Below are 24,779 nucleotides of genomic sequence, written 5' to 3'. Positions count from 1 at the left end.
TCAGACTTGTCTGTACTGAAGTCCATTTGCCTCTCCTCAACCCACTTCCCTAACTGATCAAGATCCTCTTGTTGTCGATAATAACATTCTTCACTGTTAACAACACTTCCTAGTTTCATGGCATCCACAAACTTACAGATCAAACCTTCTTCATTGACATACAAATCTTTTATATAAATAATGAATAACAAGGGTCCCAATAACGGCCCCTGTAACACACCACTAGTTACTGGCCTCCATTCTGAGAAGTTTTCCAGACCAACCTATCATGAGGAACCTTGTTTAGGGCTTTGCTGAAGTCCATATTGAGAACACCCACTGCCCTACCCTCATCTACCTTTTTGGTTACTTCTACAAACAACTTTCAAAGGTTCATCAAGTACAGCTTCCCACACACAAAGCCATGCTGACTCTTCCTAATTGGACTGGCTATCTTTGACAGCTGATTTCTCTCAGTAATTTGTTTTCTTTTACCTAATAGAGGTTAGAAGTTTTAAAGATTTTTGCGGTGGAACTCAAAAATCTTTATTTGTAGAAAAACCAAAGGAAAATAGATGGGATATAAACAAAAGGTTCAGAGGAAATGATGTGAAACAGTCGGGAAGTACAGTCTGAGGACCAGTAGGTCGGAAACACCACTGTATAGCAGCATGGAACATAGAAAATCATACGGGGGTCTGAGGAACCAGTCCAATAAAACATGACTGAGGTTCTGAAGGCAGGTGGAAAGCACAAGATCATTTTATATCGCAGAGTTACAGCTAGTAGGAACTGTTGAACTGATGCAGTGAGCAAAGAGTCACAGTTGTGGGACACAAACTGAAAATGCAAAAGCCAATAGAGGTGGATCTTAGGATTCAAGATACACTCACCAATGTACCCCTTGGTACTCTAATCTGAATATTCCAAATTGTAGTAGTATTTTCTAAGACAGGGCCTTATCTAACTCATCCGGTACTGTTTGGTGCTGATCTCAGCTCATTATGCCATCAAGAACATAAGTGCTTGACTGGCAAATAAGAACCTAGTGATCTGTTTGATGCAATGTTGGTCCAACATCTGGATACCATGGCCAGTGCTAATCAGTTGTAGCTTGAGTAGATCCCAATGCATTAAAGTTAAATGCAGCGATGACTTCCACTTCAGTGTAGCGTCCTGACTGCAGGTTAAACATTTTTTTAAGGACAGGGAAGCATTGGAAAGGGTACGGAGGAGATTTACCAGGATGCTGCCTGGTTTAGAGAGTATGCATTATGATCAGAGATTAGGGGGGCTAGGGCTTTACTCTTTGGAGAGAAGGAAGATGAGAGGAGACATGATAGAGGTGTACAAGATATTAAGAGGAATAGATAGAGTGGACAGCCAGTGCCTCTTCCCCAGGGCACCACTGCTCAATACAAGAGGACACGGCTTTAAGGTAAGGGGTGGGAAGTTCAAGGGGGATATTAGAGGAAGGTTTTTTACTCAGAGAGTGGTTGGTGCGTGGAATGCACTGCCTGAGTCAGTGGTGGAGGCAGATAGTGAAATTTAAGAGACTACTAGACAGGTATATGGAAAAATCTAAGATGGGGGGGGGTTATATGGGAGACAGGGTTTAAGAGTCGGCACAACGTTGTGGACTGAAGGGCCTGTACTGTGCTGTACTGTTCTATGTTCTATGTTTTCCTTTAATATTTATTTAAGGTATGTGGGGTTTATAGGCTGAGCCAAGATTTAATTGCTCATTCCTATTTGTCCTTGCGAAGGTGGTAGTGAACTGCCATGAACTGCTGCAGTCCTTGCGGTGCATACCCACAAGCAAGTTAGATTCTCATGGATGGTATGTCACTGCTACAGCTTTCCTTATGAATGTAAATAGTGAAGCCAACACTCTCGATACCTCATCAGGGATGTGTGCCTAGGCTTCAGTATTCTTGAAATTATATTGCAACTGCCTTTCTTTTATCAAATCCCACTCAGCAATCAAGGTAATGGAATGTACACAATGGGCGGTATGGTTAGAACAGAAGATTGGCTGAAGGAACCCCAGATCTTAAAAATAATTATAAAGTCATAGAGCAATACAACATGAATACAGGCTACTCAGACCAACTATTCCATGCCAAACAGTGCCCACCCAGCTAGTCCCAATTTCCACGTTCAACCCATATCCCCGTAAGCCATGCCACTCCATGTACCTATTCAAGTGCTTCTTAAATGATGATGAGAGACATTGATTGTGTGTATAGTCAGAGATGATGAGAGACATTGATCATGTGGATAGTCAGATATGATGAGAGACATTGATCATGTGGATAGTCAGATATGATGAGACGCATTGATCGTGTGGATAGTCAGAGGCTTTTTCCCAGGGCTGAAATGGTTACCACGAGAGGGCGCAGTTTTAAGGTGCTTGGAAGTAGGTACAGAGGAGATGTCAGGGGTAAGTTTTTTACACAGGGAGTGGTGAGTGCGTGGAATGGTGACGGTGGTGGTGGTGGATACGATAGGGTCTTTTAAGATACTCCTGGATAGGTACATCAAGCTTAGAAAAATAGAGGGCTATGGGTAACCCTAGGTAATTTCTAAAGTAAGTACATGTTTGGCACAGCATTGTGGGCCGAAGGGCCTGTATTGTGCTGTAGGTTTTCTAGGTTTCTATGTTTTTAAATGCTGCTATTGTAGCTGTCTCACCCACTTCCTCACCAACCTCTGTGTGAAAACATTGCCTTACAGATCCCTTTAAAATCTTTCCCCTCACACCCTAAACCTATTCCTGCTAGTTTTAGACTCCTCTACACTGGAGGAATGACCATTGCCACCAACCATTTCCGTGCCCCTTGTAATTTTTAACACTGCTATAAGGTCACCACTCACTTTCCTGCATTCCAAGGATTAAAGAACTAGCCTGCTGAATGGATTCCTTTTAACTCAGATTCAAATTCATTTATTTATCACATGTACAACAAAACATACAGTGAAATGCGTCATTTGTTTAACGACCAAAACAACCTAAGGATATGCCTGCAAGTGTCGCCATGCATTCTGGTACCAACAAGGCATGCTCACAATGCTTGATAGAACAACACAGAATGCAATAAAACAGAATGCAATGAGCAACAAGAGCAGAACAAGTCCTGTCCTTCCTCACACTCACAACACTCCCTACCCCACAATCTTCCAACTGCAGGACAGGTCATCTCTGGCCACCAGACTCCAGTCTCCAATGGACTGAATATTCTTGTAAACCTGATCTACAGTCTGTCCAATTTATACAAAAATTTCTAACAAAAGGGTGACCAAAACCCTACACAATGATGGCCTTGCCAATGACTTATGCAAGTGCACATAATACAGGTATCCCTACTCCTTCTTCACTATCAACAGCCCCTAATTTTGTTATCCACAAATTTACTGATCAAATGTTGTGCATTCATATTCAAGTTATTTATATAAATAATGAATAACAAGCACCTCAACACCAACTCCTGCGGCACACGACTTGTTGCTGGCCACCATTCCAAGAAAGCTTTAAACACTACTCTCGGTTTTCTACCTCCAAACTAATTTTGAATCAATCTGATCAGCTCTCCCTGGATTCCATGGGACCTAACCGTCCAGATCAGCCTACCATGTGGATAACATCCACTGCTCTACCCTATCTACCTTCATAAAATTCCAAGAGATTCATCAAGCACAGCTTCCCATGCACAAAACCATGCTGATTTTCCCTGATCAGACTCTGATGATGGTAGATCCTGTCCCATAGCATTCCCTTCAGGAACTTCCTCACTACTGACGCTGGGCTGACGAGCTTGTTGTTTCCTGGCTTGTCCTTGCCACCCTCCTTAAAAAACGGAATGACATTAGCCGCCCCCCCCTGGTGTTGGGAACTTCACCAATGATAATAATGAAGCAAGTTTCTCTGCAAGAGCTTCCCAGTTTTTACTCTAGCCTTCCTCAAAGCTCGAGAATGCATTCGGTCAGGCCCTGGGTTTTTATTCACCTTAGTGTACTGTAAGTCTATAATTACCTCCTTCCCAGAATTATTAATGTTCTGCAAAACATCTCCATTTGTTTCCCTTGTTTCTTGGGCAACTATGATCTTCTCCTCAGTGTGCACTGAGGAAAAATATCTGTTAAAAATCCCACCCATTTTCTGTAGCTTGAGAAATAGACAGCTCTTCTGAGCTCTAAAGGAACCTACTCTCTCTCTTGCCACTCTTTTACTTTTAATATAGCTATAGAACCTCTTGGAATTTTCCTTCACCTTACCTGGCAAAACCATCTCATACCCTTTCTTTGCCTTTGTGATTTCCCTCTTAAGTTCCCCTCTTTTTAGCAATTTTTTTTCAATTGTTTTTAGATTGGCAGGAAGAATTCAGGGTCTGATAAACATATTTTACAACATGGCCTAATAATTGTAATTTACAATGGACTTAAGACCTGCAGGAAGTGAAGGGAATTGTTGTTATTCTGACTGGATAAGTATGTATATAAAGTATACATTCAATTGTCAGTTTTAGATAATCTGCTCTTTTTGATGTTGAAGATATTTATCAAAAGAAGTACTCTTTGCTCTGTGGGTTGTCATGAACTGGAATTCACTGCCTATAAATCTGACAGAAGCAGATTCATGAACCATTTTTAAAAGGTAAGTTAACAGAAAGTAATGTTGGGTCAGATGATAAACTAATACTACTTCTCAATCCCAGTTGCAGTCCTATGCAGTGATGCAATTAAACAACCACCTTCCCCCCCGTCTTTCCCAAAAATCATCCCATAATGGAAAGCACATCTTTTATTTTTTGTCTGTTGCAGTCCATTCCTGAGAATAAGCCAAGTGAAATTATCCTAATTGCTGTTGTCAACCACTGTCTTATTAAATTAATTTTGGAAGATTCCTCCTGATTTCCTAATGCTAAGTTGTAATGTGAGGTGAAAGGCTGTATACTTATGAGGAAGAACTCAGCAATGATTGCAAAATTAAAATATCTTTCTGGAGTCACAATCTTCAGATACTCTAAGTACTGTACCTACAATGCAACACTGCACACAGTCAGCAAGCCTAATAATGGCTACACATTTTGTTTTCAGTGAGGCTGTTCTGGGATAAATATTGCAAGGCATCCCCTTGGTAATGCACTTAAAGCTTGAAACATACTGTACTGCTTAAAACAGCTGATTGCAGCCACATATTTGCTACTATCTACTTTGATCTTACCTTTAAGGTCCTGATTTCTGTTCTTCCCACGAATTGCGACTCACTTGGAGGAAAATATATTAAACATGCAAATACTCTTTTTGGTAAATAATGACTTGGGATTCTTATGTAAAGAGTTTTTATGTAATTATATCCTTACATACGGTATCCCATAGTACACCACCAGTTTAGCACATCATCCTCTGAACCAATATCCCCAAAATAGTATATTATATATAAATATAAGCCTTGTCTCAAATTCCTGCTTTTTCACATTCGAGAGTGGATCTTGAAGCAGCAAACCTAATGTTCAGAGGCAAACAGGTACATCACTAGACAATATAGAGCCCTTCCAACTTAGTATTTATTGATGTTTCATCAAGCCAAAAATAGTTAAATGGATGAATGTTTTTGTATTTTTCATTAGGTAAAATGAAACAACAAGTGCTACAATCAAGGAAGTAAACAAATTGTTCAGTGCACTGATGAGAACAAATGTGTTAGAAATATTTGATCTTTCTAGCCAAGCTATTTTAGTTAAGAGTACGTGATTCCACATAGAACATACAGCTCAGGAACAAGTCCTTCAGATTCCTTGGCATTACTTGATATTTCTACACTGGGAATAACTATCTGTCCTATATATGCCTGTAACAATTTTATAAACATCTATTAATTCTCCCTCAGCCTCTGATGCTCCAGGGAAAACAATGCAAGTTTGTTCATCTGCTTATGGCTTAAAATCTGCAGTCCTGGTAAGAGTCTTCTGCAAACTCTCCATAGTCTTTATGACCTTCCAATAATGTGGTGACCAGAATTACATAAAATGTTCTAAATATGGCCTAACCAAAGTTTTACACAATTGTAACATAACTTCATGACTTTTATATTCAATGTCCTGACTGTTGAAGGCAAGCAAGCCATACAGAAGCATATCAGCTCCTGGCAGAATGGTGACTTGGATTTGCTCTTACTGAAGTAAAAGGTCTACAGCAGATGATATCTCATTGGCCCTTCACACAACCCTGGATGTGTACATCAGGATGCTCTTTATCGATTACAGTTTGGCATTTTACACCATCATCCCCTCAAAACCAATCAATAAACTGCAAGACCTGGGTCTCAATACCTCCTTGTGCAATTGGAATCTGGACTTACTCACTTGTAGACCCCAGTCAGTTCAAATTGGCAAAAACATCTCCCCCACAAACTCCATCAGCACGGGAGCACTGCGGGGATGAGTACTTAGCCCCTTGCTCTACTTGTTTGACACCTATGACTGTGTCGCTAAGTACAGCTCCAACACCATATACAAGTTTGCTAATGACACCACGGCTGTGGGCTGTATCAAAGGCGGTGAACAATTAGCATACAGGAAGGAAATTCAAAACTTGGCAGAGCGGTGTAATAACAACAACAACAATCTCTCACTCGATGTCAATAAGACCAAGGCAATGATTGTAGACTTCAGGAGAGGGAAACCAGAGGTCCATGAGCCAGTAATCATCAGAGGATCAGAGGTGGAGAGCGTCAGTAACTTTAAATTCCTGGGTGTCGCAATCTCAGAGACCTGTCCTGAAACTATCATATAAATATTATTGTGAAGAAAACACAACAGCACCTGAATTTCCTCAGAAGTCTGCAGAAGTTCAGCATGTCATTGAAAATTTTGGCAAACCTCAATAGATGTGTGGTGGAAAGCCTGCTGATTGGCTGCATTATGGCCTGGTATAGGAACACCAATGCCTTTGTATAAAAAATCCTACAAAAGGTAGTGGATTCAGACCAGTACATCATGGGTAAAACCACCCCCCCCAACCATTCAGCCCATCTGCATGAAATGTTGCTGTAAAAAGCAGCATCCATCATCAAAGATCCTCACCACCCAGGCCATACTGTTTTCTTGCTGCTGCCATCGGGTAGAAGGTACAGGTGACGCATGTGCATGAACAGTTACTACCCCTTAACCATTAGGCTCTTGAACTAAAGAGGATAACGGCACGCATTTAAGACTCTGCTATGTTGTTATTTCATGCTTGTTATTTAAAGCTATTTATTTATATCTGCATTTGCAATTTGTTTAGAGTTTACAGTTACTGTTCTGTAGATTTGCTAAGGATGTCGCAGAAAAAGAATTTCAGGGTTGTATATAATCTGATAATAAATTTTACTTTGATCTTCTTTTTGACCTTATCTAGCTGCATTGCCAATATGGTTTCTCAAGATCCATCCATACATAACTACATCTAAGACTTCTGCCATTTACTGTATAATTTCCTCTTGCATTTGACTTCCCACAAGTCCATTAAACTCCATCTGTCCTTATTCTGCCCATACCTCCAACTGATCTATATCCTTCTCCGTGAATTGTCACCTTGTCGTGGTGGAGAAACTTGTGTGGTCCTGTGATCCCAAGAGCGATGCCGTCTGGAGCTATGCTCCTCGTAGGGTCACCCATGGTGGTAAGGTCGAAGGTGAGGTCCCTGACAAAGAACAATCCAACCAAGACCTCAACGGTGGAACAGGCGGACCAAGTTACTTTGAACTCAACAGCGTGAAGGCAGATGAAGGCTGCAACAAATCCATCAGCTCCTATCGTCGTGGTTTCCATGCCATTGGAATCAGTTGGTTGATTTGTGAAGTATCGTGTGCTTCCTTGAGTGCAACATTAAGTACACGTTAAACAAATACATGCACAGGCGTCTTCACTCTGTATGGAACGAAGGCCACCATCCTCGACCTTGAGGGATAGCCACGACGATGACGATCCTGCTGTATTTCATTATCCACAACTTCAACAACTTTTGTGTCAACTGAAACTTACCACTCAGTCCATTTACATTTTGGCCAAAACCATTTACTTACACTGCCTGTAAAAAGTATTCACCCTGCCTTGGAAGTTTTCATACTTTATTGTTTTACAAACATTGAATCACAGTGGGTGCTCTTCCAGGGAAGGTGGGACTTGTACAGGTGGGGCAATTTGCACCTGGACTGAAGAGGGGCTAAGATACTTGCAGGAAGGTTTCCTAATGCTGCCCGTGGTTGGGGGTGGGGGTTGGGTTTTAACTGGAGTTGCAGGGGGATGGAACCACAGCACCAGTACAGATAGTGGAGTGCCTGTGGAGAAAGATGGTGTTAAGCCTACAATTTAAGTCAGGAGCTGGGGCGGGGGGGGGGGGGGGATAATGTTCTGAACTGTGTATATTTCAATGCAAGGAGTATTGTAGGAAAGACAGGTGAGCTTAGGGCATGGATTAGCATGTGGAATTTTGACATTGTAGCCGTAGCGAAACTTGGTTGCAGAAGGGGCAGCCAGTGCAGAGTACTCCTGTGGCTGTTCCCCTCAATAACCGGTAAACTGCTTTGGATACTGTTGCGGCGGGGGGGGGGGGGGGTGGAATGACCTAGCAGAGGAAAGCTACAGCAGTCTGGCAACTCAATGTCCTGGGGTTCCATTGTTTTATGCGTGATAGAGCGGGAAAGATTAAAGGCGGAGGTGTGGCATTATTAGGCAGGGAAAATGTCACGACAGTCCTCTGGCAGGACAGACTGGAGAGCTCATAAACCAAGGCCATATGGGTGAAAATGAGGAATAAGAAAGAATGACCACTTTAATGGGATTTTATTATAGTTTACCCAATAGTCAGCTAGATTTAGAGGAACAAATTTGCAGAAAGATTGCATTCTTTTGCAAGAAACATAAGGATATCATAGTAGGTGATTTTAACTATACACATATTGATTAGGAATCCCATACTGTAAAGGTTAGATGGGATAGAGTTTGTCAAGTAAGTCAGGAAAGTTTCCTTAATCAACACATAGAGGTCCCAACCAGAGGGAATATGATACAAGATTTCCTATTGGGGAATGAGACAGCGCAGATGGCAGATCTGGTCCTTAGATAAAAGAGTCTATATTGGAGAAAGTCCAATTCTGATGGTAACAGAAAGGATTGGGACAGGTTGTTTTCAAGTAAAGATGTGCTTGGAAGTGAAAGGCCTTTAAAAGTGAAATTCTGAGAGGTTGTATGTTCCTGTCCGAATAAAAGGCAGGCTTAAAAGGTTAGGGAACATTCTTTTCAAGAGATATTGAAGCCCTGGCTAAGAAGAAGGACGTATATAGCAAATATAGGCAGGAAGGAACAAATAAGGTACTTGAGTATAAGAAATGCAGAACACTAAAGAACAAAATCAGGAGGGCTAAAAGGAAACATGAGGTTGCTCTAGCTGACAGGTGAAAGAGATTTCAAAGGGCTTCTACAAATATATGAAGAGGAAAATAATTGCAAGGGATAAAATTAGTCCTTTTGAAGATCAGGGTGATCAACTATCCATGGAGCTAAAAGAGATCGGGACACCTTAAATGGATTTTTTACATCTGCATTTACTCAGGAGATGGACACCAAGACTATAGAAGTCAGGCAAAAAAAAAGCAGTGAGGTCATGGACAGTATATAGATTACAAAGGAAAGTGTTTGCTGCCCTGAGGCAAATTAGGATAGATAAATCCCAAGGGCCTGGCAAGGTATTCTCTCGGACCTTGCGGGAGGCTGGTGCAGATACTGCAAGGGGCTCTAGCAGAGCTATTTAAAAGGTACTGAGCAACAGGTGTGGCGCTGGAGGATTAGAGAATAACTAAAGTTGCTCCATTTTTTAAGAAGGGTTCTAAAAATAAACCAGGAAATTATAGGCTGGTGAGCTTCACTAGTACTGGGTAAGTTTTTCTAAGGTATTCTAAGGCATCGGATATATAAGTATTCGGATACACATTAGAGACGGTCAACATGGCTTTGTGCTTGGTAGATTGTGTCTAACCAAACTTATACAGTTTTCGAGGAAGTTACCAGGAAAGTTGATGGCGGTGGATATTGTCTACATGCACTTTAGCAAGACCCTTGACAAGGTTCCACAAGGGAGGTTCGTCAAGAAGGTTCAGTCACTGTGCATTCAGGATGAGGTAGTAAATTGGATAGACATTAGCTTTGTGGGAGAACCCAGAAAGTGGAAGCAGATGGTTGCCTCTGTGACTGGAGGCCTGAGACAAGTGATATGCTGCAGTGATTGGTACTAGTTCTGTTGTTGTTTGTCATCCCTATTAACGATCTGGATGGTAATATACAGTAATAAACTGGATCAGTAAACTGGTAAATGGCACCAAGATTGTGGAATAGTAAGCAGCAAGGAAAGCTATCAAAGCTTACAGCAGGATCTGTTCCAGCCGGAAAACTGGTCAGAAAACTGGCAGATGGAATTTAATACAGATAAGTGTGAGGTGTTACACTTTGGGAGGATAAAGCAGGGTAGGACATACACAGTGAGCAGTAGGGCATTGGGGAGTGCAGTAGAACAGATGGATTTGGAACACACATTCATAATTCGTTGAAAGTGGTGTCTCAAGTAGATAGGGTCATAAAGAGAGCTTTTGGCATGTTGGCCTTCATGAATCAAAGTATTGAGTACAAGAGTTGGGACGCTATGTTGAAGTTGTATAACACGTTGGTAAGGCCTAATTTGGAGAATTGTGTGCAGTTTTGGTCACCTACCTACAGGAAAGATAACAATAAGATTGAAATTATGCAGAGAAAATTTATAAGGATGTTGCCAGGACTTGAGGACCTGAGTTATAGGGAAAGGTTGAATAGGTTAGGACTTCATTCCTCAGAGTGTAGGGGAATGAGGGGAGATTTGATAAAGGCATACAAAATTATGAGGGGTATATATAGGGTAAATACAAGCAATTCTTTTCCACTGAGGTTGAGTGAGACTAGGTCATGGGTTCAGGGTGAAAGGTGAAAAGTTTAAGGGAAACTCCTTCACTCAGAGGGTGGTGAGATTGTGCAACAAGCTGCCAGTGAAAGTGGTGGGTTCAGGTTTGGGTGCGATTTCAACATTTAAGAGAAATTTAGATAGATACATGAGTGGGAGGAACATGGAGGAAAATGGTCTGAGTGCAGGTTGATGGGAGTAGGCAGAGCGATGGTCTGACATGGACAAGATGGACCAAGTGGCCTGTTTCTAGACTGTGGTGTTCTCTGATTCTATGACTTTCAAAATGTGCAACTGGTAATAAGATTAGTAAACCAAAAGGGCACCTTGGATCTTGGTGAACAAGATCAATATTGATCTTCTTAGGTTTAAGTATTTAGGAAAACATGGAGGAGAAGACAGAATAAATCAAAGTCTAATTTGATATAGGAAAGCTTTCTTCTGAGAAGTACTAATTGTAATTTTTTTGTTGTACTTTATAGACATGTGAAGTGGAGAATCAAAAATCTGTAGGTGTTGGAAATCTGAAATTAAAACTGAAGATGTTGGAAATACACAAATGCAAGTTAAGGGAAGCTCATATTTCTGTGAGTCTAACAGCATATATAATCTTGATTTATCTGTTCATATCATAGACTGAATAACTAGTGGATATTTGGTCCAGAAGACAGATAAAATGTTCTTAATAATTGGAACGGACAGCAGCGCAGTCACAGTAGAAACGTTCCTGCGCAGGTCTGGAGTGGAGTTTGAAAAACCCAGTCTCCATAAAAGAGAGGTACTGTCTAGCAGAGTGGTCTGAGTCACAGTGGTAAGGCTTTGTCTCAACAGGCTTTGGGAAGAACAGGCAGAGGTGAGGAAAGTAGGTAAGTTTATTTCTTATTTCTTTTTCTCTTGAATTCTTGTTTAACTCTTATTTAACTCTTGAAAGAACAGAGGGTTTGTCTGCAGGGGCAGTGTTCTGTTCTGGGTGTAAAATGTGCAGTTTCCAGGAGACTTCCAACCTCCCTGATGGCCACATCTGCGCCAGGTGCATCGAGATACAGCTTCTTAAAGACTGTGTTAGGGAACTGGAGCTGCAGCTCAATGACCTTTGGCTTGTTAGAAAAATTGAAGAGGTTACAGGGAGGTAGTCACCCCAAGGCTACAGGAGACAGATAAATAGGTGACCGTCAAGAAAGGGAAGGGAAAACATCAGATAGCACCACTGTGGCCATCCCCCTCAACAATAACTACTCCATTTTGAGTTCTGTTTGGGGGGACAACCTACCTAGGGAAAGCAACCGTGGCTGTGCCTCTGGCACAGAGTCTGGCCCTGTGGCTCAGAAAGGTAGGGAACTGAAGAGGATGGTAGCAGTAATGGGAACAGATGGGCTATTCTACAGATGCAAAAAATAAAGTGAAGTAGTAATGGGAGACAAAGAAGTGGCAGATGAACTAAATAAGTACTTTGAATCGGTTTTCACTGTGAAAGACACTAGCAGTGTGCCAGAGGTCCGTGAGTGTCAGGAAGCAGAAGGCACATTGCTATTCCAAAGGAAAAAGTGTTAGGCAAACTGAAAGATCTTAAGGTGGATAAGTCACCTGGAGCAGATGGATTACATCGCAGAGTTCTGAACGAGGTTGCTGAAGAGATAGTAGATGTATTGGTTATGATCTTTCAAGAATCACTTGATTCTAACATGTTTCCAGAGGACTGGAAAATTGTAAATATTACTCCACTCTTTCAGAAAGGAGAAAGGCAAAAGGATGGAAATTATAGGCTAGTTGGCCTAACCTCAGTGGTTGGGAAAGTACTGGAGTCCATTATTAAGGGTGAGGTTTCGGGGTACTTCCTGACTAACAATAAAATAACTCAAAATCAGCATGGTTTCTGTAAATGGAAATCTTGCCTAACAAATTTGTTAGGGTACTTCGAGAAAGTAACAAGCAGGATGGACAAAGGAGAGACAATGGATGTCATTTACTTGGATTTTCAGTAGGCAGTTGATAAGGTACCACACATGAGGCTGCTTTAAAGATAAAATCCTAAGATATTACAGGAGAGATGGCATGGATAGCGGAATGGCTGACAGTTAGGAGGCAGCAAATGGGAACAGAGAGAGCCTTTTCTGGTTGGCTGCCAATGACTAGTGGTGTTTCTCAGGGGCTTGTATTGAGACTGCTCCTATTTACATTGTTTGTCAGTGATTTAGATAATGGAATTTATGGCTTTGTGGCAAGGTTTGCAGATGATATGAAGAGGTGGAGGGGTAGGTTGTGATGAGGAAGCAATATGTTTGCAGAAGAACTTAGATAAATTGGAAGAATGGGCAAAATATAGTGAAAGATGGAGTACAGTGTTGTAAATGTATGATAATACATTTTGGTAAAACAAACAAAAGTGCAGACTATTTTCTAAATGGGGAGAAAATTCAAACATCAGAGGTTCAGAGGGACTTAGTAGTCCTCGTGCAAGACTCCCAGAAGGTTAATGTACAGGTTGGGTTTGTGGTAAAGAAGTTAAATGCAATTTTGGCATTCATTTCAAGGGAATAGAATATAAAAACAGAGAGATAATGCTGAGGCTTTTTAAGACACTGTCAGGCCACACTTGAAGTATTGTCAACAGTTTTGGGCCTCATATCTCAGAAAGAATGAGTTGTCATTGGAGAGAGTCCAGAGGAAATTCGCAAGGATGATTCTGGGAATGAAGGGGTTAACATATAAGGAGCATTTGGCAGCTTTGGGCCTGTACTCACTGGAATTTAGAAGAATTCGGGGGTTGGGGTGGATCTCATTGAAACCTACTGAATGTTGAAAGGGCTAGATAAGGTCGATGTGGAGAGGGTGTTTCCTATGGCAAGGTCATTCAGAACGATAGGGCACAGCCTCAAAATTGAGGGGCAGCCCTTTAGAACAGAGGTAGGGAGTGAATCTGTGGAATGATCTGTCACAAACAGCTGTAGAGGCCAAGACCATAGGTATACAAAGTGAAAATTGATAGTTTCCTGATTGGTCAGGGCATCAGGGGTCATGGCGAGAAGGCAAGTGTATGGGGTTGAGTGGAATCTGGGATCAGCCATGAAAGAATGGCAGAGCAGACTCAATTGGCTGAATGGCCTAATTCTGCTTCAGTTTCTTATGGTCTAATATTTCTGTCAGAGTATTGCTTTACATCTGGTATATGGGGTGTCCAGGGAGGGGTGGCACCTCTGGTGAAGGGGCTTGTTGTGTTCATTCTGGGGAAGGCAATCATCTTTGATCACCACTGGACGCTCAGATCTCACTTGTGGCTCCAAGTAGCAGTTTTCACGTGACAGCGGCTACACTCTGGTACACTACTTTGACAGGCGAGCTAAACCAGTTGAGGGTAGCTGGTGGCCTCATATCCCAGAGAGATAGGGTCATGCCTGTCCTAGTATGTAAAGTCAGCTCTGGCAGACTGGGTAGATGAGATCTACAGTCAGATCCAATGGCCAGGAAGGTGGTTCTGCAACGCCCTGTGGAGAGTGAAGGGTATGAGAAGGCACAGAAGATGTATGGGTCATCAACTGCAACCAGGAAGACCCCAGTTTGTGATGCTTCTTTGCACTACTGGACCTAGATGTCCAGGGTTAAGAGAGTGGAACTGCCCAGGTGCAAAGACTTTTCCACATTCAAAATTCTCTCGCACAGGTTTCCTATTATTGTCAGACATGATGGATGACCACCATATCTTAAGAAATCAGCATTGTGTATCAAGCAATTAAGCAAATGGCTAATGATCTCAAGAGAGCTAATGGACTTAATTAATTATTTAATTAAAGTCAATTTGGACAGAAGTAAAGATTGGAGTATTCCAATTAGCCAAACCTGGTATCCAGAACTTGGTTAAATACTTGGAATTGAACACAACAGTAAAAAGTTCTCTTTGTGTAACATTATTAACTTCATTATCTATATATCTGTAGCGACAAAGGTCATATGAATGCTTGCCTTCAACCACTGAAGGAAATGACAGCTAGTATTGAAAAAACACATTAAAATTGCAATGCATTGGACAAATGGGAGGAAATAAATATTCAAACATTTCCCAATAGCATAATCATAAGTGCATTCACAAATCTCTCCACAATCAAAATGATGGGACACTTGGGCCTAAATACAGGATAAGCAACTGTTGATCTTTCCATTTTTCTCTTTTGTAAAAAGATAGAAATGATTTGATAACATTGAGGGAACTGCCAAGAAGTAGTCAGAGAGTTAAATATTGTGAAGGAATTCAATTAACATCTGTAAATAGTTTATGATGCAGAGTGATCGAGCAGGCTTGTCATTTGTCATTTAATTAGAGCATGGTGATTCATTTTCTTCATATCAGTCTTATAACTCCCTCTCCTCCAAGTGTTTTACTGCTGGTGTCACAGTTACTTACAGAGGACAGAGATACTAAAAACAATTTGAATCTTTGTTTAGTTTTCAGAAGGGTATTAACGATGAGTCTCACTCTTGTAATGCTGTACTAAGCTTTCAAGGGCTGTTCACTTTAAAATAACTATCCAATTATCTCGTTGGTAATTAACACTCCAGCTGTTCTTTTAGATTCACACAATAGTGATTTAACTCATAAATTACAGGCTTTTCAGAGTTTTGAAAGAAGGTAATTAACTCACAGTCAGTGATGTGATAGCCTCTGTTCAATGGCTGCTGGACAGACAAGTGAAAGAAAATGTAATCTTGAAATAAAACTTTCTTGTTTACAAAGACAATCTGTGTCAGTGCTCAATCTCAAAATATATGAAATACAGGTTGAATGATTTTCCAAATCTTTGTTATTGGCCTTCTTTTTGTCCTGAGGAGTATAAGAAAATTGATCTGTTTTTCTTTGTTGCATTCTTAAGCAAGTCACTAAAATATCCTGCCTAACTATAGCATTTAGATCTCCTACTTGTCAGTCAAGTTTAGATTGATGGTACAAAGTGAATTCTAGAAGTCTGAAAGATCAGTACAAAACGTTGAATGCACTAGAAATTCTGATGAAAAGTATCATTAGCCTTTAATGTTAATGTTGTTACACTCACCACAGAAGCTGCATGACTGACTATACATTCCAAGAAGTATCTGCTTTTATTTTAATGTTGATTTTATCTTATAATATTATTTATTATACCTCACAGAATTAAAGTAAAATTTAAACCTATGTTATATGCACCAGGACTTGTATGCATAGGTGCAAATAAAACTTAGTTGCTGTATTATAAAAGAAGCACTCACAAAAAATATAAATTAATCAGAATAAATGTACATATTGAAAAAGCTTAGAAAGAAAACAAAGTCCATTTTAGGGTTTTGCCAGTTGGTTCAAGAACCAATTGGTTGAAGGGTAGTAGCTGTTCTTGAATCTAGTGATGCAGTATTTAAGGCCTCTGTACCTTCTGCCCAATGGTAGCTGCAAAAAGATGGCATAGCCTGGATGGTGGGGAGTTTTAATGAAGGTGTTACTTTCTTGAGGCAGTGCCTGCTGTAGATACTACCAATGGTGGTGAGGAATGTGCCCTTGATATATGGTGAGAATTACTACTCTCTGCTTCTTCTTACATTCCTGCACATTCAAATTGCCATACCAGACCATGATGCAACCAGTAAGGATACTTTCAACAGTATGTCTGGAGAGATTTAGAGCATAAGATATCGGAGCAGAATTAGCCCATCTGGCCCATCAAGTCTGCTGCGCCATTCAATCATGGCTGATGCTTTTTTTCTATCTCCTCCTCAACCCCAGTTCCCAGCCTTCTCCCTGTATCATTTGATGCCATCTCCAATCAAGAACCTATCAATCTCTGCCTTAAATACACCCAACAGCCTGGCCTCCACATCTGCATGTGGCAACAAATTCCACAAGTTCACCACCTTTTGGCTAAAGAAATTTCTCCACATCTCTGTTTTGAAAGGGTGTCCCTTTATCCTGAGGCTGTGCCCTCTTGTCCTAGACTCTCCCACCATGGGAAACATCCTTTCCACATCTACTCTGTCTGGGCCTTTCAACATTCGAAAGGTTTCAACGAGATCACCCCTCATGTTACTGAATTCCGGCGATTACAGACCCAGAGCCATCAAACGTTCCTCGTATGATAACCCTTTCATTCCTGAAATCATCCTTGTGAACCTCCACTGGACCCCCTCCAATGCCAGCACATCTTTTCTAAGATGAGGGGTCCAAAACTATTCACAAGGTGAGGCCTCACCAGTGTCTTATAAAGTCTCAGCATCACATCCTTGCTCTTGTATTCTAAACCTCTTGAAATGAATGCTAACATGGCATTTGCCTTCCTCACCACCAACTCAACCCGCAAGTTAACCTTTCGGATGTTCTGCACAAGGACTCCCAAGCCCCTTTGCATCTCAGATTCCCGGATTTTCTCCCCGTTTAGAAAATAATCCACATATTTATTTCTACTACCAAAGTGCATGACCATGCATTTCCTAACATTGTATTTCATTTGCCATTGTCTGGCCCATTCTTCTAATCTGTCTAAGTCCTTGTGCACCCTACCTGTTTCCTCAGCACTACCTGCCCCTCCACCAATCTTTGTATCATCTGCAAACCTGGCAATAAAGCCACCTATTCCATCATCTAAATCATTTATATACAGCATAAAAAGAAGTGGTCACAACACCTACCTCTGTGGAACACCACTAGTCACTGGCAGCCAACCGGAAAAGGATCCTTTTATTTCCACTTGCTGCCTCCTACCAATCAGTCAATGCTCCAACCACGTTAGTAACTTTCCTGTAATACCATGGGCTCTTAACTTGGTAAGAAGCCTCGTGTGGCACCTTTATCTTTCCTACTCGTAATCTCCTCAAAGAATTCCAATAGGTTAGTCAGGCAGGATTTTCCCAGAAGGAAACCATGCTGACTCTGTACTATGTTGTCCTGTGTCACCAAGTACTCCATCACCTCATCTTTAACAATTGACTCCCAACATATTCCCAACCACTGAAGTCAGGCTAAATGGTCTATAATTTCCTTTCTGCTGCCTTCCTCCTTTCTTAAAGAGTGGAGTAACATTTGCAATTTTCTAGTCCTCTGGCGCCATACCAGAATCCAAGGATTTTTGAAAGATCATTTCTAATGCCACCACAATCTCTAACACTACCTCTTTCAGAACCCTAGGGTGCAGTTCCTCTGGTCCAGGTGACTTATGTACCTTTAGGTCTTTCAGCTTTTTGAGCACCTTCTCTCGTAACAGTAACTGCACCCACTTCTCTTCCTTCACACACTACAACACCAGGCATACTGCTAGTGTCTTCTACAGTGAAGACTGTTGCAAAATACTCATTTAGATCATCAGCCATCTCCTTGTCCCCCGTTATTATCTCTCCTGCCTCATTTTCTAGTGGTCCTATATCCACTCTCATTTCTGTTTTATTTTTAACATACTTGAAAAAACTTTTACTATCCATTTTGATATTATTTGCTACCTTGCTTTCATATTTCATCTTTTCCCTTCTAATGATTTTTTAGTTGCTCTCTGTAGGTTTTTAAGAACTTCCCAATCCTCTATCTTCCCACTAATTTTTGCTTTGTTGTATACCCTTTCTTTTGCTTTTGCAATAGCTTTGACTTGTCAGCCACGGTTGTACTATTTTACCATTTGAGTATTTCTTCATTTTTGAAATACACATGTCCTGCACCTTCCTAATTTTCCCCAGAAACACATGCTATTGCTGCTCTGCTGACATCCTTGCCAGCATCTCCTTCCAATTTACTTCGGCCAACTCCTGTCTCATAACACTGTAATTTCCCTTACTCCACTGAAATACTGCTACATCGGACTTTGCTTTCTTCCTATCAAATTTCAAGTAGAACACAATCAAATTGTGCTCACTGGTTCCTAAGGATTCTTTTACTTTAAGCTCCCTAATCGCCTCTGGTTCATTACATTACATCCAATCCAGTATGGCTGATCCCCTAGTAGGCTCAACAACAAGCTGCTCTAAAAAGCTGTCTCTTAGGCATTCAACAAACTCACTCTCTTGAGATCATTAACAACCTGATTTTCTCAATCGACCTGCATGTTAAAAGCTCCCATGACTACCATGACATTGCCCTTTTGACTCACCATTTCTATTTCCTGTTGTAACCTGTGGTCCACCTCCCAGCCACTGTTGGGAGGCCTGTACGTAACTGCCATCAATGCCCTTTTACCCTCGCAAACATGAGGAAATCTGCAGATGCTGGAATTTCAAGCAACACACATAAAAGTTGCTGGTGAACACAGCAGGCCAGGCAGCATCTCTAGGAAGAGGTACAGTTGACGTTTTGGGCTGAGACCCTTCGTCAGGACTAACTGAAGGAAGAGTGAGTAAGGGATTTGAAAGTTGGAGGGGGAGGGGGAGATCTGAAATGATAGGAGAAGACAGGAGGGGGAGGGATGGAGCCAAGAGCTGGACAGTTGATTGGCAAAAGGGATATGAGAGGATCATGGGACGGGAGGCCCAGGGAAAAGGAAAAGGGGGAGGGGGGAAAAGCCCAGAGGATGGGCAAGGGGTATAGTCAGAGGGACAGAGGGAGAAAAAGGAGAGAGCGAAAAAGAATGTGTGTATATAAATAAATAACAGATGGGGTACGAGGGGAAGGTGGGGCATTAGCGGAAGTTTGAGAAGTCAATATTCATGCCATCAGGTTGGAGGCTAGCAGATGGAATATAAGGTGTTGTTCCTCCAACCTGAGTGTGACTTCATCTTTACAGCAGAGGAGGCCATGGATAGACATATCAGAATGGGAATGGGATGTGGAATTAAAATGCGTGGCCACTGGGAGATCCTGCTTACTCCGGCGGACAGAGCATAGGTGTTCAGCGAAACGATCTCCAGTCTGCGTCGGGTCTCGCCAATATATAGAAGGCCACATCAGGAGCACCGGACGCAGTATATCACCCCAGCCGACTAACAGGTGAAGTGATGCCTCACCTGGAAGGACTGTCTGGGGCCCTGAATGGTGGTGAGGGAGGAAGTGTAAGGGCATGTGTAGCACTTGTTCCACTTACAAGGATAAGTGCCAGGAGGGAGATCGGTGGGGAGGGATGGGGGGGACGAATGGACAAGGGAGTCGCATAGGGAGTGATCCCTGCGGAAAGCAGAGGTGGGGAAAGGGAAAGATGTGCTTAGTGGTGGGATTCCGTTGGAGGTGGCAGAAGTTACGGAGAATTACATGTTGGACCCGGAGGCTGGTGGGGTGGTAGGTGAGGACAAGGGGAACCCTATTCCTAGTGGGGTGGCAGGAGGATGGAGTGAGAGCAGATGTGCGTGAAATGGGGGAGATGCTTTTGAGAGCAGAGTTGATGGTGGAGGAAGGGAAGCCCCTTTCTTTAAAAAAGGACATCTCTCTCGTCCTGGAATGAAAAGCCTCATCCTGAAGCAGATGCGGCGGAGACGGAGGAATTGCGAGAAGGGGATGGCATTTTTGCAAGAGACAGGGTGAGAAGAGGAATAGTCCAGATAGCTGTGAGAGTCAGTCGACTTATAGTAGACTTTAGTAGATAAGCTGTCTCCAGAGATAGAGACAGAAAGATCTAGAAAGGGGAGGGAGGTGTCGGAAATGGACCAGGTAAACTTGAGGGCAGGGTGAAAGTTGGAGGCAAAGTTAATGAAGTTAATGAGCTCAGCATGCGTGCAGGAAGCAGCGCCAATGCAGTCGTCGATGCAGCGAAGGAAAAGTGGGGGACGGATACCAGAATAGGTTTGGAACATAGATTGTTCCACAAAGCCAACAAAGAGGCAGGCATAGCTGGGACTCATACGGGTGCCCTTTTACTCTTGCAGTTTCTTAACTCAACCCACAGGGATTCAACATCTTCCGATCCTGTGTCACATCTTTCTACTGATGCCATTCTTTACCACTAGAGCCACACCACCCCCTCTGCCTACCTTATATATAATAATGTGTAACCTTGGACATTAAGTTCCCAACTACAACCATCCTTCAGCCACGATTCAGTGATGACCACAACATCATACCTGGCAATCTGTAATATTGCAACAAGATCATTCACCTTATTTCTTATTCTATGTGCATTTAGATACAATACCTTGAGTACTGTATTTGCTATCCTTTCTGACTCTGCATCCTTAATGATTTGATACTCAGCCTGTTGGCTACAACTAAGTCCCATTACCTGCCTGCCCTTCCTGACAACCTGACTGCACGCTATCTTTACTTTTTTACAATCCCCCCTCTCCTGAGTCCCTTCTCTCCAGTTCCCAACCTCCTGCCAAGTTACTTTAAATCCTCCCCAACAGCTCTAACAAACCTGCCCCTCAGGTTCAGGTGCAATCCATCACTTTTGAACAGGTCATGCCTCCCACAGAAGAGATCCCAATTATCCAAGGACCTGAAGCCGTCCCCCCTACCAAATCATCCTGTTTCTACCCTCAACGGCATGTGACACAGGCAGCAATCCAAAAATTACTACCCGGCAGGCCCTGTTTCTCAGTTTTCTAACTAGCTCTCTAAATTCTCTTTTCAGGACCTCATTGCTTTTCCTTCCAATGTCATTGGTACCAATATGTACTAAGACATCTGGTTGCTCCCCCTCCCTCTCCAAAATTAGGTAGACGCGATCTGAGACATTCCTGACCCTGGCACCTGGGAGGCAACATACCATCTGGGTGTCCCATTCACATTCACAGAATCTCCTGTCTGTTCCCCTCACTATCAAGTCCCCTATCACTTCACGCAGATGTATCTTCCCTCTCTTTCCCTTCTGCACCACGGACCTATGCTCAGTGCCTGTGACCCTGTCACCATGGCATTCTCCTGGGAGGTCATCCCCCACAAAAGTATCCAAAACAGTACACTTGTTTTTGAGGGGAATGGCCACAAGGGTGCTCTGCTCTAATTCCCTATTTCCATTTCTCCTGACGGTCACCCAGCTACTCGTCTCCTGCAACTTCAGGGTGACCACTTCCCAGTAACTTTGATCAATTACATCCTCGTTCTCCCGTACAAGCCGAAAGTCATCCATTTGCTGCTCCAGATTCATAACATGGTCTTCAAGGAGCTGTGTTGGATGCACTTCACGCAGATGTAGCCCCCTGGGAGAATCTGGGTCTCCCAGTTCTCAAACATCTGGCACAAAGAGCACGCCACAGCTATTTAAATGGTACAGTAAGAGAGGAAAAATAACCAAAAAGGAAACCTTCATAGACACTTTACACAGAGCCGACACCTCATCTGAGCTGAAGTTTCCTTTGAGCCAAAGCCTGTCACTTCTACTCTATCGCCACTGGCCTGATCCCGACAATGGTTACTCTGCTTATCCCTTCTCTACTTTTATGTAGTTTGTAGAGCTCTGTTAACGCCGCTGATAGGCCATGTACAATGAAGAAACGCTCTCGAAGCTCCCTTTCCAAATAACCACCACTGACCTGCAATTTGTTGGAGTTTTCAATGACAAGCCAAACCTTCTTAACCATCTAAGAAAGTAAAGACACTGATATGCTTTCCTTATGATTGCATCTGTGTGCTGGACTCTGGACAGGTCATGTCATTGTGAAAATAAGTGTAATTATAATATCCATAATGCAATTATGGGTGTAATATAAATCAATCAGAATAAATACACATATCTACCCATTTGTAACAAGAGCAGAAAAAAAACAAAGTCCATTTTAGGGTTTTGCCAGTTGGCTCAAGAACCAATTGGGTGAAGGGTAGTAACTGTTCTTGAATCTAGTTGTGCAGGATTTAAAGCCTCTGTACCTTCTGCTCGATGGTAGCTGCAAAAAGAAGGCATGGCCCGGTAGGACCTTTAGTTAATATGAAGTTAGCTGTGCGTACTGGGAGGATGTAGATCCAATGGTCAGGAAGGCAGCTCTGCAATGCTCTGTGGAGAGCGAAGGGCATGATGAGGCACAGGAGAAGTCATGGTGATTCCCTGCAACCAGTTTGAACGACTAGTCGTACCACTAGTCCTGGACTTCTGACATCGAGGGAGTGTAACTGCCCCAGTGCAAAGGCTTTTTCACTTTAAAACCTCTCCCGCACAGGTTTTCTGTCATCATTGGATATGATGGACAACCACCATAATGCCACTATATTTTGGCTGTGTTTGTTTTTGTGTAGTACGGTAGGCCATTATGAGAACACAGTGAAAATTAGTAAAACATAAAAAGAAGCACCTTCAATTTCAGCAGTAGTTAGGTCAGTAAAGGGTTGAGCCAGATAATGTCACATTGATCAGAGACTGGAGGCTGGAACTCATTTTTGAGTATGCTGCGGTCTGGTTCAGCCATAGTGAAAGGCAATAGAGAGACAGAGATATTGTAAAACAGGAGAATTCATGATGGACTGAAAATAATGAACTTGGTCTTACTGAGTCTGCTAAACTTATGCCAGATAAAATTATGATTCCTTCATAACAATGTTGGATTAGCATTTTGAAAATCCAGGGATTGAAAAGAATGATAGCAACATTGGAGAACATGTTAGCAGGTGCTTATGGATATTTGTAGTGTGGGACAACCAAATATATTATTCTCACCAGTAACTAGAAAATACTATTTTAATCAAATAGCTTCAAAATACCAATGTGAATTATTCATTGATAACAGTATATAAATTCACTGGATATCGCAGTGACTAAGAATCAACAACATCCTAGGATGCTTCATGGGAACATATTCAAATCAAATTAACATGAGTCTTTCAATGAACTGGATGTGTCAAGTTAGAATATGATTACTAAGTTTTATTGTGTTTGGTTTTGAAAAGATGGGAGGAGAGCAAGAGGATTGTGGAATAGCTGACTCAGAGAAAATATAAGAATGGGTATGGATTTCACCTGCAAATATTGTTGGTCTTTGTTAATTAAGTCCTGTGTCTTGTTTATATTCTTCACATTTACTGTAGTTTGGAATAAAAGATTACATAGATGACCCTTCAACATGGAAGAAGTCAATTATAGGCTGTAGAATTCTTATATACTTTACCATGCCCTTTGAATAATTATTCTCTCAGTTCAAATTTTGTTACGAAGCATTAAGGCAGCTCCAGTGATTTTCTTACCAAGTTGTCACTCTTTCCACTTCCTGTCAGGAACAATTACATATTGTCCATAGAACATCAAGCTTCAAAATGAGAAATGACAGGCACCCTTCTGTTAGGCAAGCAAAGAGTCTCATAGAATTATAGAGCAGTACAATACAAAAACAGACATTTAGGCTCATCTAATCCATGCCAAGCTCTTATTCTGCCTAGTTCCATCGACCCGCCTGCATACCCTTCCCATCCATGTGTTTATCCAAACTTCTCTTGAATGTTGCAATTGAACCCACATCCATAATTTCTGCTGGACTACTACTTAGTCACTAATTAAAATTATATTTGTCAGAACAGAGTGGGCGGAGGGGGACCAGTAGATGTGTTTGAACTTCCAGAAGGTGTTTGACAAAGTGTGGAATTTTATGGCTGTGATGTTTTCGTCATGGCTGAGGTTTAGCCGCACTCAGTTATTCCAGGGTCACAGGAAGCAGTCGTATTCCCAGCAGAATGTAACAAAGACAGGACTGAGGAGGAAACAATAGATTCTGAAAAAGGAACAGCATTCTCAGCACTGGGAATGCGTTCTACAGATTATAGTGATGGGTTACCGCAATGGAGATTGACTGGAGAGCAAGGGGATGGAAGTCAGTGAAATCTGTTCAATCTGTGAGTATGTATGTGTGCTTACACATGCATTTAAGTACTTGAACTTGGTGAGGTTGTTTTCTGTTCAGTGGGGGCAATGAAATATGGAGGAATGTCATGGAAATGGAAATGAGGTGAGGATCTTTGAAGAAAAAGGGTTGCAAGGTTATTTAAA

General features: G+C 41.9%; 1 protein-coding gene across 2 annotated transcripts in view; it reads right to left on the bottom strand.

Annotated features, from left to right (window-relative positions):
- The window catches only part of LOC134348350 (sperm-associated antigen 16 protein), an 856,325-nt gene that overhangs the window by 100,072 nt on the left and 731,474 nt on the right, over positions 1–24,779 (bottom strand). The window lies entirely within an intron of this gene.

This window comes from Mobula hypostoma, chromosome 6 (assembly GCF_963921235.1).
Source record: "Mobula hypostoma chromosome 6, sMobHyp1.1, whole genome shotgun sequence".
Lineage (NCBI taxonomy): Eukaryota > Metazoa > Chordata > Chondrichthyes > Myliobatiformes > Myliobatidae > Mobula > Mobula hypostoma.
Note: the sequence above shows the minus strand (reverse complement) of the source record. Positions and strands in the feature narration are given on the sequence as shown.